We start from the raw sequence: 12,224 nt of genomic DNA, 5'->3' as shown, positions 1-12,224 counted from the left end.
AGAATCAAAACCTTTTCTAGTCTTGGGTAAACCAACTACAAAATCCATATTAATTTCTTCCCACTTCCAAGTAGGAATCTCTATGTCTTGGGTTAGACCACCCGGCCTTTGATGTTCGGCCTTGACTTGTTGACAACTATGACAACCGGAGACGAATTTGGCAATGTCCTTCTTCATGCCTCCCCACCAATACACATCCCTCAAATCTCTATACATTTTGGTGGAACCGGGGTGAATGGAGTAGGAAGAATTATGAGCCTCCTCAAGAATTTTCTCCCTCAAACCATCAACACAAGGCACACACAACCTACCTTGGTACCTAAGGGCACCATCTCCCCCTTGGGAGAAAACTTCCACCTTACCCTCTTTCACCAAGGCCTTCAATTCTAACAAGGAAGAGTCAAGATCTTGTTTTGCTATCACCTCATCAACCAAGGAAGACCTAGCACCATCAACAACGACCACACCACCATTACTAATTTCTTCCAACCTAACCCCCAACCTAGCCAACCGATGCACCTCCCTAGCCATTTCCCTATCACCAATATCAACATGAGCTAGGCTACCCATAGACACCCTACTCAAAGCATCCGCCACCACATTAGCTTTACCGGGATGATAATGCACACTCATATCATAATCTTTAAGAAATTCTAGCCACCTTCTTTGTCTCAAGTTGAGGTCTTTTTGGGTGAAGACATATTGGAGGCTCTTATGATCGGTGAACACATCAACATGTACCCCATACAAGTAATGACGCCAAATCTTTAAAGCAAACACCACCGCGGCTAATTCAAGGTCATGCGTAGGATAGTTCTTTTCATGCACTTTGAGTTGTCTAGACGCATAGGCTATCACCTTACCATTTTGCATTAGGACACAACCCAAGCCAACTCTAGAAGCATCACAATACACAACGAATCCCTCAAGCCCATCCGGTAGTGACAATATAGGAGCGGACACAAGTTTATCTTTCAAGGTTTGAAAACTCCTTTCACACTCGTCGGTCCACTCAAACTTAGCCTTCTTTTGTGTCAACTTAGTCATGGAAGAAGCAATAGAAGAAAACCCATTCACAAATCTCCGATAGTAACCCGCTAAGCCCAAGAAGCTCCTAATATCCGACGGGGTCAATGGCCTAGGCCAATTTCTAATCACATCGGTCTTCTTAGGATCTACCTTAATACCATCCCCCGACACCACATGACCTAGGAAGGCAACCTCCCTCAACCAAAATTCACACTTTTCATACTTGGCATACAACTTCTCCTCTCTCAATCTTTGCAACACAACCCTCAAGTGACCCATATGTTCTTCCTCGCTATGCGAATAGATTAAAATATCATCAATGAAGACCACAACAAAGGAATCAAGGTGGGGTTTAAAGATCCTATTCATTAGGTCCATGAAGATAGCCGGTGCATTGGTCAACCCAAAGGACATGACCACAAATTCATAATGCCCATACCTAGTCCGGAAGGCTGTCTTGGGAATGTCACACTCCCTCACCTTCACTTGATGATACCCGGACCGAAGATCAATCTTAGAGAAGTGGCTAGCCCCTTGCAATTGGTCGAACAAGTCATCAATCCTAGGAAGAGGATATTTATTCTTGATGGTGACCCTATTGAGTTGCCGGTAATCAATACACATCCTAAGGGACCCATCTTTCTTCTTCACAAACAACACCGGTGCACCCCATGGTGATTGGCTAGGCCTAATAAAACCCTTCTCCAACAAGTCCCTCAATTGTTCCTTCAACTCCTTTAACTCCGCCGGGGCCATACGATAAGGGGGGATAGAAATGGGTTGAGTATCGGGGAGGAGGTCTATGCCAAAATCTATTTCCCTTTCGGGAGGAACACCGGGAAGGTCATTAGGAAAGACATCAAGGAATTCATTTACGATCGGAACCGACTCTATAGGAAGGGTTTTGGACTCCACATCCCTAACCCTCACAAGGTGATAGAGACACCCCTTAGAGATCAACTTACGGGCTTTAATGCAAGAGATGAACCTACCCTTGACTACCACATTTTGGCTTTCCCACTCAAGAATGGGTTCACTTGGGAATTGGAACTTGACCCTACGGGTTCTACAATCAATGGAAGCATAGTATGCATGCAACCAATCCATCCCAAGAACAACATCAAAATCGACCATGTTCAACTCAACAAGATCACAAGGCAATATTTTATGCAAGATGCAAATAGGACAATTTCTATAGACCTTCCTAGCAACAATATATGCACCAATAGGAGTAGACACCTTATATGACTCACGCAACAATTCGGGCTCAACATGAAACTTTTTGGCAACAAAGGGGGTGACAAAAGAAAGAGAGGCACCCGGATCAATTAATGCATATACATCAAAGTCAAAGATTTTCAACATACCGGTAACGACGTCGGGGACTTCATCGACCCCTTGCCTCCCATGCAAAGCATAAAATCGATTGTGCCTTGGGGCACCATCTTGTCGGCCCCCTCTCCCCAAAGGAACCGCATTGGCACCTTGTGGACGGACCTCCTTACCCTTGTTGCGATTTCGAGGACAATCCATTGCCTTGTGCCCCATTTCCCCACAACTGTAGCAAGCACCGGTATTTCTCAAGCACGGGCCACCATGGCCCTTACCACACTTCGGACATACATCAATAGGACCCATACCACCAACACCTTGGGCCCTTGGAACATCATTGGCAAACCCCTTATGGGGCGCATGAGAAGACCCTTGGCCTTGATGAAACCGGCCTCCCCTTCGACTTTGGAACTTGCCCTCAAAACGGGCCCTCTTGGCCTCATGACCCCTTCTCCTCCTCCATTTGTTCGGCATAGACCATCAAGCGGGACAAGTCCATGTCACTAATCAACATTGCGGACCGACATTCTTCACTCACTAGGTCGAACACACCCATCACGAATTTGTTCATTCTAGATCGTGAGTCGGCAACCAAGTGTGGAGCATATCTTGAAAGTTGGTTAAACTTGAGGGCATACTCCCTCACACTCATAGACCCTTGTTTTAAATTCATGAACTCCACCAATTTGGCTTCCCTAAATTCAAGAGGAAAGAATCGATTAAGGAAAGCCGTTTTGAACTCTTCCGAAGGCACCACATAGTTTGCCCCCTTCTCTTCCTTCCATTGGTTGTACCATATTTGGGCCACCCCTTTTAGTTGGTAGGCCGCCAACTCCGCCTTATCTTCTAACCTCATGCCCATGATAGCTAATATCTTGTGGACTTCATCAATGAACTCTTGAGGGTCTTCATCTAGCTTAGACCCACAGAATTCCGGGGGATTCATCCGCACGAAGTCTCTCACCCGAGATGCCGGGGTAGGAGCCTGAGGGGCTTGGGCCCCGTGGTTGGCTTGATTAGCCATAGCTTGTGCAAATAAAGTAAGGGCATCCCGAAGATCCCCATTGGTCGGTTGTTCCTCGGGTGGGCGGGCTCGTTTTCCTCTTGTATTAGGCATGATCTAGCATAGCAAAGAACAACCGTTAGGGAAGAACTTAATTCAACTCTACAACACGACTTAGAACATGGAGAAGGGAAACATTTCCTAAAATGTCTCATAGCCACCTACTCATAGTTGTGGTGCACAACACAACCATGAATCAGACTCTAATCAACGCAGTGTGTTGGACTCCGAGGATGTATCAACCTAGTACTATGATACCAAGTTTTTCACGACCTAAGCCTAGGGCCTAGACGTGACCGGCGAATGGGGAACCCGAAGGAACCCCAAACAAGCCTCATAGCGTATCATTATACATCCTTGGTCGCGGAAGCAATTAAAATGACCATAAGCGATAAGCATAATCAAGGGCGAAATCGGGACTAAGGGAGTAAGAGAAAAAAAAAGAAATGATACATAAATACCATAGATGAGTCAAGCTCAAGCATAATACACAACTTGTCCAACACCACCTCTAAACATGGGTACTTAGCGGGGGCCAGGACAAACTACCGGGCTCACCCTCATAGTCAAAACATAACTAAAAAGGAAAAGTCTTATACATAGCAAAAGATCATAAGCAACGTCCCCGGAATGGAGGACTCACCAATAACCTCGATAGAAAATCATATTAGCCACGCGGAGGAGGATGGTCAAGCGGTGCTCCGGTCCCCTACATGGTGACATCATGTAGGCATAGAGTATGCATTAGTACGTTTGAATGTACTAAGTTTATGGGATGCAATGCAATGCTACAATAGATGGACATCATAGGAAAAATGCATAATCATACCCGATAGATAGCATATTAATGAAATGATATGTATAATGATGCTTACATAAAAATCATATTTAGTGGGACGTAGTACATGTGTGGAGAGTGACCATCAATATAGTATTTCCAAGGCCTACCATCCCTTTGGAGAGGCGAAAGAGGTACAAACCCCTCAATGTGGTTACCCGGGCCTACCACCCCCCGAGCTAGGGACCAAGGTACAAACCCCTCGATGTGGTTATACGGGCCTACTACCCCCCGTACTAGGCTACCAAGGTACCAACCCCTCGATATGGTTACCCGGGCCTACAACCCCCCGGGCTAGGCTTGGTCAACTCACAACACTTATATAGAGAAAATCATATACATGTATCCATTTCATCATCATTTCAATGATTATATGACCATCCGACTCATAGGACATACATTGGACCTTCCATTTCCTAAGAATTCTATAAATGGGCATTTTATCAAACACATGGTGGGCTATTGTTCATGTAAATAAAATCATGTATTTCAAGAGTACTAAGTTCAACCAATTTCAAACTCCATATAAATCAGTCCACCAACAACATACATATATATATGGGACCTTTCTTTACCTCCCTGATGCCCAGGATCAGATTGTTGCACCGGGCTTTGATGCCATGACAGATGGAGCGACTGTGTAGATGGGACCTTTCTTTACCTCCCTATCTGTCATTTTTATTTACTTTTACTATTTTGTTGCATTTGATGACAATTGCCTTTTTATTTGTGGTGGGGTGAGATACCTCCCTCTTGTGACTACATCTTTTATATATATTATTGGATTTTTGTGTTTTGATAATATTTTGTTGATGTTTGAGCTTGTGTCTCCACATTATGAATGCAAATGGTTTTTTACCCTACAAGGAAAAAAAATTGCCACTTCTTGTGTGTGATAGTGGTTGTTTTTGAGCAAATTTGAGTATCGGTCATGATCAATACTGATGACTTGAGTAGTGCTCATAATCAAATAAATATGAATGTGCGGCTATGATGAGGCCAAGTGAAGTTGCATAGACAATATGTGAATTTTTTACATCTTGTTGTGACTAGTCGATTACCGATTGGAATCTCTTTTGAGGAACATTGCACACTAGAAAGTGTGGAGTCTCGTTTAATATTGGTTCCAATGCCTTCTGTGATGAGCTTGCCGTGAACCTTGTGTGATGACACCTAGAATTTTCCCCGTTGGTCCGGTTGACTAAGGGATGCAAGCTCTTGAAATAATCTTAGACAACAAATTTGAAGAGTGAAACAACTTGACAAAATGCCTCTCTTGTGGCCAACCTTGTGAGATGTGTGAAATTTGCTTGAACCCTTTTTGATCCTTACCTATTTTTTTTAAAAAAAACTTGATGCAATTGTAACCCCTCTTTATCCATTCACCCATAATCCTCATGAAATGTGGTTTGTTTGAATATCCAACTTAGGCCAAAGGACTAAGTTGGGGGTATGGTGAAAAAAGAAGGTAAATCAAGAAGTGTGAAGAAGTCCCCCGTGATCCATGGTCTTGAAAAAGATGGAACCCCTCCATACAAAAAAAAAGAGAAAGAAAAGAAGAAAGAAAAATAAAAAAAAAGAATGAAAAAGTTGTGAAATAAAGTTGTGAAAGTTGCAAAAGAAATAAGGTGTCCGGTATTCCATGAGAAGTCAATAATGGGGTGAATTTTGAGCATGAGTGAAAATGTTGAAGAAAAGGAAGGAAAATGATGTTCATACCACATTTCATGAGGATAGCAGCCACTGAGTCTAAATGACCATACCTTTACACTCAGCCCCGTTATAAGCCTTGGAAAGACCTTTTTGATCTTGAGTGAGCTAAAACGAATGTTGATTGAAAAATAAGGGCAAACCTATGGGTGAAGTCATGCATGTGTTCATCTTTGTGAGTGTGAGAGTTGTATGTGATTCCGGAACTATAACTTGTTGAACAATTGTATGTGAATATGGAATCATCTTTGTTGTGAGGGCATTTGAGTACCTTTGTTGAGCTTGAACTTGTATTTGAAGCAAGTATTGTGAACCTGAGAATCTTTGATAATGGTGAGTCACAACTTGAATCTTTGAGTGCACAATCGATCCTTGCATGAATAAGTTAAATCTTGTTGTGTGCTTTCATGATTGAATCTTTCGTAGCAATGTTTGAGACATCCTTTTTGAACTGTTGAACTTGAGTTTTACTGGAGGACAAACAAAAGTTTAAGTTGGGGGTGTTGATGAGTCTGAGATTTGGACTCATTTAGGGCTTTATTTATATAGATTTAGTGTCCTCAAATTCTTATTATGTGCCAATAACTGATGTAAAACCATTGATTTCCAGGTATATGGATTGAGGAACAAAGCATGGACACTAATTTGCAAATTGGAACAAAGCGAGCTGAAGGAATGATGAAAGGTAGGTCTTGTGATTGCCAATTCCACTTGGCGAGTCACCGAATGGCTACTAGACCACCTAAAGTTCCAGTGTGCCAAGCCCTAAAGGAAATAACCAAGTTGGCAAGAGAAAGGAGCAATCGACGGATCGCCCAATGGTTCTGCGATGTAGTGTTGGATCGCCCAAAGTTATAGACCTTGAGATATTGAATGCCAAGGCAGAAGGGCAATGGAAATGACCAAAGGGCGGATCGCCGAGTGGTTCGGCGTGCCTGACTTACTTCACTGAGTGACCCTTCGCAGCACATATTTTGCTACTATAAATACATTTTTGAGCATTTAGTTTAGTATCTTAGCTCATATATTTTAAGTTTATTTTTGAGTTTTGAACTGGTGAGAAAGTTTTCTCTAGTTTGTCCTAAGTTTTGAAGAATTGAAGTTTTTCACTTTTGAGAAATTGGAAGTGGGTCTTTGAAATTCTCTGAATTGGAGCATTGTAAGGATGAATCTACACTTACCCAGTTGATGGATAATCAATTTGGTAACTGTTTTTACCTTTTTATGATGTCTAGCTAAAACCATAATTCTTCGGGTGTTATTTTTGGCTGATTTAGTTTATGGGTATTGCTAATTGTTAGTTTAAATGCTATTTAGAAGTGAGTTCAATCAATAATTGGGGTTTAATTTAATAATTGTAGTTGCAAATGCAGTTCTACCCTTGTGTTTTTGGCTCGCTCGAGAGAGAGATTTTAAAACTAAAATTATTTATTGATGGTCTGTGGGTATTGGGTTGACCTGGGTTCAGCTCGAGAGAGTGAATCATAAATCCAATCTCACACATTCAACTCGAGAGAGTGAATGGACTAAGTTGCGGGTTGTTCTTATTTTGCATGCTTGTTGATGTTCCAGAGAAATCAACTTGATTTGGGGTAAATTGTTTGAGAGAAAGTTTATCTCCTCTATAGCCTAGCTTACTAACTAATATCTAGTTATTTTCTTATAGTTGCAATTACCCATTTATCTATATTAGCCTATAATCGAATCACATCCCAATAACCCGTCTCATTATTGGTATTTCATATTGTTTGACATTGTTTGTAGTTGATAATTTCAAACCAAAACCCCCCATTTTACATTCATGTCATGCCCTGATTTGAATGATGTCTAAATTCGATAAATTTTACTCCTATGACTGATTTGACAATGTTCATACTTCCCGATTGACTCTTAAACAAATACTGCATGTGGGGTTCGACCCCAACTCACTTAGTTGGATTTTATACTGACTAGCGATCGTTGACACTTAGAATTTGATGAAGTGTCCTTCAAACGTTAATCACTGAACCATTGTGGTGCCTACGTATCCCATTGAGGCAGGAATCATAGAAGACATAGTTCCCCTCTCAAGGATTAACAAACTCAAGAAATTTTAATAAGAAAATGACCGAGGCCAACATACGCCACATACATATCTGAAAGAAGAGAATTCAAATCGAATGTAGTTCAAGTTCAAAGGGGAAATATTGTAAATGGATAAAGCGGTGACCGAGGCCAACACATGCTGCCTACGTATCTTATTCTTGAGAATTCAGGTCAGACATAGTTCATTACAAGAAATAATTTTCTAACTATAAAACATGAGACGATTACAAAAAAATGATGAGATGATAAGGAAAAGAGAAAAAAGAAACTTTGAGTCTTCGAACATAATAGCTCTTGATAAAAACTAATTCGATTGACAACTTGTGAGATAAATGTCCATGCTCAACCAGGACATTTCATCAAACAAGTGTATCGATGTATTTTCTAAGTAAACTGATAGCTTTTTTTTCTGAGCTTCTGTCGGATAGACGTTGATTCGTGCTTCTTTAACACAGTCATCCTTTTCTAGATTCACAGCTTCGGTCTCATTCAAATTCGACTTATCTTAATTTTAGAACTATTTCAATTCTATTGCAAGGTGTTCAAATATCATAATCTCCTCACATGCTCTTTGAAATTGTTGTCATATACCTTATTTTGTTCATTCATCTTGTGACATGACATGAATTGACATATTTAAAATTATTTTTACTGAAATAAAATAATTGTTAGAAAAAAAAATTAAAGCTAGGGAAAAAGTTTTTTGCAATAGAGGAGTCCTTCATTGGAAATAAGGAAATACAAACTTTGGCGATGACCATAGGCCATTTTGCCTTTTACAAAACGTTACGAGGGAAATTAATACATAATAAGTTAAAGTTACATAAAGGGTGGATCTCGAACCTCATTTGGACTACCACCGACTTTAGATATAGCATAAGATTCATCTTTGTCTATAAAGATGAGCGAGGAATCAAGAGTGGGGTGGAAGTCCAATTAAGAATTTACTTCATTAGCTCGGCACCTCGTACACATGGTGTCTCGATCATCTCGTTAAGCCCTACATCACCTTCTTCAAAAATATCCTTAATTCCTTTTCTAAGACCGTCATCATTGGCATATTCCTCTACCAGAAAGGGATTATAAAAATGAGGCAAAGCCTTTGGTGGAACATGATAAATCTACTTCTTGTTTTAAACCTCTCTTGGCATTAAAGCAAAGCCTGATGGGGTTCCATGATCACAAATTTGGAGTTCTCACTTATGCTTAGAGAAGCTACAACTTTCTCAAGGGGGTAAGGGTTGCTTGGTATTATAGCTTTACCCATACACGAACCTTATTCGACGTCAATCTTGTTGATGGTAAACCCCCCATGATTTGGTCGTGAATTACCGTTGGAGTTGGAGGTGACAGTTTGGAGAGTGACAATTATTTAATCAATCAAGTCTTGAATTTTATGCTTCAAGTTGATGTAATTCTTAGGGGTATGTCCAAAACCTGCCGAATGGTAAGCACAACTAAGATCTAATTTTAAGAACTTAGAGTACGTATTGATTGGTTTTAGCTCAATTGTCGTAATCAAGCCAGCAACTTTCAACCTCTCGAATAACTGAGTTCAACTTTTGACTAAAGGAGTGAAAACTCGAGGAGGTCTCTTCTCAAGTTTTGAACGAGGAAGATTGTATTTATTTCATGGAGGAGGAGGTACTTGATGGTGGTTTGGAGGATTTTGGCGGGTGGGTGTTAGCGTTTGGAAATTTGGGTATTGTGAACTTAGATAATTTGGAAGAGCATTTCGGTAATTTAGAAATATGACTTGGTACCTTGATTGAACATTTGGGTAAATTGGCGATGGAGTTTGGGAACTTGGTTGGACATTTTGATAATTTGTCCATGGAGCTTGGTAATTTGGTTGGATATAAAACTTGGGGTAAGGATTTTACAGAACTAAGGGGCAAGTTTTATATGGGAAAGACTTTCAAATATTGAGTTCGGCATGTCCCTTTTATTTCGGCCTCGATTAGAATGAGATAGAGGAAAAATCTTCCCTTTTCCTCCTCAATGATCTTGAGGATTCAACTTGGGTAGTCATTCGGATGATTTTTCCGATCTTAAGACTGTCTTCAATAGCTTCACACTTTTTGACTCTCAGTGAATTTCCCTCCTTAAATGAGCAACATCATATTGCAGAATTATAGCTCTTGAATGCGCACGAAGACTTCAATAATCTTTTTCTCAGACATGGGAGGCCTAACCCTTACAACCTCTTTTCTCCAACGATAGGCATATTCTCAATAGCTTTCAATAAACTTCTATTTGATTCTCTCCAAAAAGTATCAATCATGAATAATTTCTACAATATAACCTAACCTCTCAATGAAGTCTTTAGCTAAAGCATTCTAACTTGGCCATTGTTACATTTCATGAGAAATTAATCATTCCAGAGCTTCTCCTTTCAGACTTCGACTGAAGATCCACATTAACAAAGTCTCATCTTTCTCAACTCCCAAAAATTGATCGCAATAAACCCTCAAATGAGCAAAAGGATTTTCAACTCCACTAAAAATGTCAAATTTTGGTACTTTAAAACCTTCTAGGAGGTCCAAATGTGAATGAATGCATAGGTCTTCATAGTTCAATCTCACAAGGTCTGGGGTGTATTGAAAGTCCTTCATTGCAATCTTAACTTCCTCTCTGATGTTTTGCTCAGTCTTTCCTTCTATGACCTTTCACTCCTTCTTCGCATAATGATCGAGTTCAAAATGTATGGTAAATTGAGGGTATGATTCTGGTTATATTGGAATATGAAAAGCTTTTTTTAGAGGTATGGGTTGAGTAGTATGTGGGTTTTGAACAATTTGACTACGAATTTGATCGATGAGAGGAAAATTCTTAAGATTGTCTGTATTTGGATTCTGAGGATGTAACTATTGGTATGAGGAGCTAGCATGTTGTGGGTTAAGGGTGGTTAGGTCGATGATGGGGGGTTTTGGAATTGTAGCGGTGGATGAATTGTTTGGAAAATGTTCGAATGTTGGATTTGAAGTAGGAAATGGAGTGGAGGCTTTTTGTTGTTTGGACTAGGAGTGTATGATAGCCAGATTTGTTAAATCTTGGGTCTTATACATTTCAGCCTTCATTTCAGCAATCTGTTGGAACAATTGTGCAATCAACTTGTTCTATTCAGCAATGATAGGGTCATTCACAATAATTTCGGTCAAATCAGTGTTCTCAGCATTTTCAACCTTTTTTTCTTTGCCTTTTGACAAACTTCGATCAGAGAAGGAATCTTTGGGGTGTTTAGACCTTGTGAAGTACGGATGTTCTGTCATTTATTCAGCATAGATCAATTTTGAGTACTTGACTAAGAAAAATAACTCAAAAGAAAATGTGTTCGTTTGTGTAGATGATATATAATAAAATATATCACATACATGGCCGCAAACACATAAGACTTGCTTTACTTGAAGATAAACTAGCCCACGAAAGAATGACTAGTAGACAGAAATTTGTCTATTTGATTTTGGGATTAGTGACAGAAAGGTCGACTTGTGTTCAGCCAATGTCATCTTGTACCTTGGATTTTCGCACTTTCATTTCAGTTTAGATAAAGCTCTAATCTCCTTGCCAAAGTGGAAAAATATAATTTCTCAAAAATATGGACAGAGTGTTGAAAGACTGCCTACGTATCTCAATGAGGAGAATTCAGGTCCTATGTAGTTCGACTAGCTCTAATCTCTTTTTGATTTGAGATGAAGAATCGACCTTTTTTATGAGATAAGAGGGTAATATTTAGAATTTGAAAGTCAAGTTTGAATTTTGTTTCGAAACTAAAGACTCAAGGATCATTTGGACGCACTTTCGATACTGATTTGATATTACTACTTAAGGGGTTCTAAAAAAGTTTGAAAAGGTGTGAGCTAGAACATCTCCAAATGAAGCAACATATTCACATAAGCAATTATAACACGTAAACAATTATTGTGCGTTCTAAACAGATATGTGACCCTTTTGTGCCAAGGGTAGGCCTAACAATTTGAAGGATGTATAACGTTATTTAGAAAGTTCCATTGCCCCAAAACCCACATTTATTCAAACTTTATGAATAAAATGAATGGGGATACATAATAGGGAATATGAGATAAAAATAATTTGTCTCACGCAATGGTATAATCCTAAACTTTCCCTCTATGGAAGATCCTTCGTCCTTGATTTATTCTCATATCA

This window comes from Solanum stenotomum, chromosome 3 (assembly GCF_019186545.1).
Source record: "Solanum stenotomum isolate F172 chromosome 3, ASM1918654v1, whole genome shotgun sequence".
Lineage (NCBI taxonomy): Eukaryota > Viridiplantae > Streptophyta > Magnoliopsida > Solanales > Solanaceae > Solanum > Solanum stenotomum.
Note: the sequence above shows the minus strand (reverse complement) of the source record.